Source organism: Psammomys obesus, unplaced genomic scaffold (assembly GCF_907164565.1).
Source record: "Psammomys obesus unplaced genomic scaffold, mPsaObe1.curated_primary_1811, whole genome shotgun sequence".
Lineage (NCBI taxonomy): Eukaryota > Metazoa > Chordata > Mammalia > Rodentia > Muridae > Psammomys > Psammomys obesus.
The window spans coordinates 273,061-279,609 of NW_026590663.1; the positions used below are offsets into that span (position 1 = coordinate 273,061).

At 34.9% G+C, this 6,549-nt stretch overlaps 1 non-coding gene across 1 annotated transcript; it reads left to right on the plus strand.

The window, feature by feature from the left end:
* Positions 1-504: 504 nt before the first annotated feature.
* LOC129677588 (U6 spliceosomal RNA) lies at positions 505-606 on the plus strand. Its single transcript, XR_008720217.1, has one exon. It is a non-coding gene; the product is annotated as a U6 spliceosomal RNA (small nuclear RNA).
* Positions 607-6,549: the final 5,943 nt, after the last annotated feature.

Sequence of the window (6,549 nt, forward strand, 5' to 3'; positions counted from 1 at the left end):
TTTATAAAAACGCCTAAAGAAATATTTTTCAAATTAATTAATTACAATATGTTTACAAATGTATCATATTTTATATATTAACTACATGAATTTTAATAATCAAATATACAACAAAGAGTAAGCAAGCCCATTTTTTTTTCTCTAAAGTGAATTGGAAAATTTGATTCCAGGATTTTATAAAGGTCAGGAATCATAAATGACTATGAATAAAATTTATAATTATTAAAAGTAACACTATAAGGAAAAAGAAATAAAGATTCTCAATCCTAAGAAAATGTTTCTTAAAACTTCCATTTAGAATCACTATTGTTTATTAAAAAGTAATTAAATTTATGAAGTGCTGTAATATTTTATTACTATACATGCTTTCTATCAGACTCTAAGAAACTGCTCATCCCTTTCACAATGTAATAAAACTGATTTAGGAAACAAGCAGTCATTTTTTTTTTAATTTTTATTTTTCTTTTTAGTTACAATTTTTTAACTCTGTTTCCCAGCTGTATCCCGCTCCCTCAGCACATATACTAAAATTGTAACGATGCAGAGAAGATTAGCATGGCCCTTGCACAAGCAGTCATTTTGTTCTGATGACAGTGTCCTTTGTTTACAAAAGCTTTTCAGTTTCATTAGGTCCTATTTATTGATAGTTGATCTTAGGGCCTAAGCTGTTTGTGTTCTGTTCAGGAAGTTGTCTCCTGTGCCAATGAGCTCAAGGCTCTTCCCCACTTTTTTTTCTAACATATGTAGTGTGTCTGTTTTTTTGTTTTGTTTTTCCTTACAGAAATTATATTTTATTTTCAAGGTTTTTTATTACTTTTATTAATTACAGTTTATTCACTTTGTATCCCACTTGTAGCTCCCTCTCTCTCCACCCATGCCCCTCCCCCAGTCCACTAATAAGGGAGGTCTTCCTCTCCTTCCTTCTGATCCTAGTCTATCAGGTCTCATCAGGAGTGTCTACATTGTCTTCATCTGTAGCCTAGTAAAGCTGCACCCCCCCCCACACACAGGGGCAGGTGCTCAAAGAGCAGACCAATCAGTTTATGTCAAAGACAGTCCCTGTTCCCATTAAAATGGAACCCACTCAGATATTGAATTGCCATGGGCTAGATCTGTGCAGGGGTTCTCTCTATGAATGGTCCTTTGATGGAGTATCAGTCTCAGAAAAGACCCCTGTGCCCCAATTTTTTGGTTCTGTTCCTCTCCTTGTGGAGCTCCTGTCCTCTCCAGGTCTTACTATTTCCCACTTTATAACATTCCCTGCCCTTTGCACAAAGTTTGACTATAAGTTTCAGAATCTGCTTGGATACCCTGCAGGGCAGAGTCCTTCAGGGGCCTTTCTGTGGTTTTGTGTTGAGTTCTTTGATCCACTTGGACTTTAGTTTTGTGCGGGGTGATAAATATGGATCTATTAGCAATGGATACAGAAATTGTGATACATTGACAGGATGGAATATTACTCCACAATTAAAAAACAGGAATTCTTTTGTTTTACAGAAACTTTTGAGTTTTCATGAGGTCCAATTTAGTGATTATTGATCTTAGAGCCTGTGCTGTTGGTGTTCTGTTCAGGTAGTTGTCTCCTGGGCTAATGAGATAAAAGCTCTTCCCCACTTTTTCTTCTAACAGGTTTAGTGTGTCTGGTTTTATGTTGAGGTCTTTGATACACTTGGACTTTAGTTTTGTGCACTTAGCACCATAAGTATGGATGTGTTTGCATTTTTCTACATGTACACATCCAGTTAGACCAGCATCATTTAAGTTTCTGTAAAGCAAGGGACACTGTCATCAGAACAAAATGACAGGCTATAAATTGGGAAATGATCTTCACCAACCCTATATATGCCAGAGGACTAATATCCAGAATATATAAAGAAATCAAGAAGTTAAATAACAACAAATCAAGTAATCCAATTTAAAAATTGGGTACAGAGCTAAATGGATAATTCTCAATAGAGGAATATAGAATGGCAGAGAAACGCTTAAAGAAATGCACAACCTCCTTTGTCATCAGGGAAATGCAAATCACAAAAACCCTGAGATTTCACCTTACACCCATGAGAATGGCTAAGATCAAGAACTCAGGTGTCAATACATGCTGGGGAGGATGTGGAGAAAAGGGAACCATTCTCCATTGCTGGTGGAATGTAAACTTGTACAACCACTTTGGAAATCAATTTGGTGTTATCTCAGATAAGTAGGAATAGTGCTAACTCAAGATCCAGCCATGCCACTCCTAGGCATATATCCAAAATATGCTCAAGTACACAACAAATACATTTGCTCAACCATGATCATAGCAGCTTTACTTGTGAAAGCCAGAATTGGAAACAACCCAGATGTTGCTCAACTGAGGAATGGATACAGAAATTGTAGTACATTTACACAATGGAATACTACTCAGTAATTAAAAACAAGGAAATCATGAAATTTGCAGGCAAATGGTGGCAACTAGAAAAGATCATCCTGAGTGAGGTAACCCAGAAGGAGAAAGACACACATGGTATATTCTCACTTATAATTGGATATTAGACATAATATAGGATATTCATACTAAAATCTGTACACCTAAAGAAGTTAAGCAAGAAAGAGGACACTAGGTTAGATGCTCAATCTTCATTCAGAAAAGCAAATGGGATAGACATTGGGAGAAGGTGAAAAAAAGGAACAAAACAGGAGCCTACCACAGAGGGCCTCTGAAAGACTCTGCCCAGCAGGGTATCGAAGCAAATGTTGAGACTCACAGCCAAACTTTGGGCAGAGTGCAGGGAATCTTATGAAAGAAGGGGGAGATAGAAAGACCTGGAGTAGACAGGAGCTACACAAGGAGAGCAACAGAACAAAAAATTCTGGGCACACGGGCATTTTCTGAGACTGATACTCCAACCAAGAACCATGCATGGAGATAACCTTAGAACCCCTGCACAGATGTAGCCCATGACAGTTCAGTCTCCAAGTTACCCTAGTAAATGGGAACAGTAATTCTAACATGAATTCAGTTCCTGGCTCTTTGATTTCCTCTCCCTGAGGGGGAAACAGCCTTATCAGGCCTCAGAGGAAGACAATGCAGCCAGTCCTGATGAGACCTGATAAGCTGGGGTCAGAGAGAAGGGGAGGAGAACCTCCCCTATCAGTGTATTTGGGGAGGGGCATGGAAGGAGATAAGGGAGGAAGGGTAGGATTGGGAGGTAATGAGGGAAGAGGCCACAGCAGTGAATAAACTGTAATTAATAAAAAATAAATAAATTAAAAAAAATTTGCAGTTATCCTAATGTTGTACTTCTGAAAAATTTAGGTGAAATAAAATGTTGAAAAGAGAAAATCAGTAAGAACGGTGATCAGAATATTTAAAACACTCAGAGCAGACACTGTGCTCCTGAGGCAGGGGAATCCATTGCATTGCTGGTTTTTCATCAGAAGACAATAGTCTGTCTCTACCTACCTATGTATTTGTGGATCTATGTATCTATCTCTCTGTCTATCTGTCTATTTATCTATTATTTATCTACAATCATCTGTTTATGTATCTAACATTTATCAACTATTTATCTAACTATCTATCTATATATCAACTATATACATCAATCTATCTACCTATCATCTTTTTACCACTAAACTACATATTTGATTACCTACTAATTATAGCAACTTTCATATTAAGAATAAAGTCTGTGAGGGTAAAGCGAAAATAAGAAAGGCTAACCGAGAGAGTAATGCTGTACTTACAGAGAAATAACAGTGATATCTGGAACAAAAGGGGCGTTATTAATTGACCATCAACTGAGGGAAATCTAGAATGAAACAATTAAAAATTGAGAAACCTTTCATGGTCTATGTGGAATAAATGCACTCAAAAGGGAAAAATGTATAGGTATAACACAGGAAAAAGGAAGAAACTAATGCATATAAAGATAAGAGAGCTTAAAATACATATTTGCACACAAATAAATTAAAAATGCAGAATGCAGAGGTATACTTATGAGTGTTATAATTCCAAATGAGAGTAAGAATGAGCAAAACATATTTTAGGGTGTTTACTACTTCAAGAAACTCATTAAGATAACTACATTGGTCAGACAGCCTTTCTCAGAAAAGTAGGTCCTCTTACCTCCAATTCATGGTCCATGGGTAGCAAGCAAAAATGGCTAAGGATATCATTCTTAAAATATAGAAGTTATCCCTAACAGCAGTAGCAAAGTTTGATTTTCCCAGAAGATTCTCTAAGCGAATTTTGCAAAAACTTTTGAATTTTGTGAAAATATAGTGAACAGAACATAGTTCAGTTTTTTCCTGAACTCTCAGAACCCCTCGGGACCTGCAGAAATTACTAACAAGCCCTTAGCTGTCTCTACAGCACCATATCATTTTTAGAAAGGCCAATTTGTCACCACTCTGGGCGATGTGCTATACACAAATATTTCTACTTTATGTTTCTTTTTTAATTTGTCTCCACATAGTCTGTGAACTCTTGAAGTTCTCAGACCATCATCAGGCAGACATAAGACTGTGGAGAACTGGTTTCTATTTCTAACATAAAGTGCAAACTGTTCCAATCAGCTTCAAGGGCTTTCTATCTCATTTTTGGAAGTTTTTATTGAAAAGTGAAAACTGGTTATAACCCTAGATGACCCAACTGATGCAGGTACTTATGGTCAACCTAAAGATGTCAACCAGTCAGCTCTTCGGTTTTTGTGTCATAATTACATAAATTTTGTTTTTCTCATAATTACTATATGTAATTATAAACTGTGCTATGTAATATATATAATTCATCATTTTATTTTCTTATATTAAAGACCAGATACTATCTAAAATGAACTGTCAAAAATTGATAACAGCGATATTATGAATGATACTATATAGATTATGTTGAAATAAATAGCTACAGAAATATTGTGATCTGCAATCTTTATGTATGAATTTGCATGTGTTAGCATGCATTTTTATGTGAATATGTGTTTGTAGGTACATGCTCACTGCATATGTGTGAAAACCAGGGAACAGCATGAATTATCCTGCTCTATCATTTATACCTTATTCACTTAAGACAGGGCCTCTCAGTGAATCTAAAGTTAGGCTAGCAATCACCAAGCCCCACAGATCCTTCTGTCCCCACACGAATCTCCTAGCATTGGCGTTAGTGATATACGTGACCATGACTATATTTTTATGCAGGTCTGAGTATTTGGACTTGGATACTCAAGCTTGAATAGCAAGTACTCTAATGTGCTATGCTATCACCTCAGCCTACTCTAAATCCATTTACAAATGACATATACAATGAATGAATTGAATCAAAATGAGATTAAAGAATAAAATAAGAAAGAATGTATTAGAATTATATAAAATATAATTATATTATAAAATATATTATCTCTATAGAGATAGAAAAAAATTCAGGTATATAAGATATATAACAAATTAAACTGATATTTTCATGAATAATTATAAAAGTAGTAACTAAGGAAAAAGAAAATAACATTAACTTAAACATAATGTATACAGAACATGCATAAGTACCCTAATATCTTTTGAGGGTGTATTAAGAAGATGAAATAGTAATTTTTCAGAGAAACAATTTGGTCAAAATGAGCCTTGATATAAATCAAAGGCTTAAGCTAACTACTTTCATATATAAGAAACAGAACATTTTATCATAAACTTATACACAACCAAACACCAATCATCGGTGATTTCAAGAAGAATTTTATCAAAATTGCAAAAGCAAGACTGTTTTGAGTTTTTCTAAACTTTAACTGAGAGAAAAAAAAGAAAAAAAGCAAGAAAAATAGTAACAAAAGGCTACTTTATTCTTTCATTCTTTCTTTTACTATTTTGGTATTATAATTACATATAGTTTCCCCACATCTAATGATCAGGGATTTTTGTGGAGCAATTGTAATTCTCAGAAGATTAGGGATATTTCTGTGAGATAGTGTCTCCTAGTAATGTCAGAAGCTACACACATAAAGTCTCACCAACAAAACTGCCTAAATATGATTTGAGGAAGAACAACAATAGTCATGCCAAAGAGGATCAGAGAAAGATGACAAGGACTTAAACCTACAGAAATAACTATAGTCAACTAAGGAATACAGAAAGTGGAAGAAACAGACTTCCCTGAGGAAGACCACACAGACTGGTTATGTCCAATACCAACTATTCAGCCTGATTTGTTTTTATTGACTCAGGAACAAATTTATACTTAAACTTGATTTTTAAAAAGGATAGGGTAAAATTGACAGACAAATATACTTTATTTACATTTATATGAATGCTAATACATTTACAAAATATAACTGAATTGAACCTATATACAGAGTTCCGGAGAGATTGCTCAGTGGTTAATACTGCATATGACTCTTGCAGAGGACCCAGGGTTGGTTCCAAGCATCCACATGTTTAGATAAAAGCCACCTATAACTATAGCTCCTGAATAATCCAATGCATCTGGTCTCTTGTGAACATATTTACATATATATTCATAATTAACAATAAAAATACACCTTAAAATAAAGACATTGGTACACTGTCATGACTAGTGTCTGT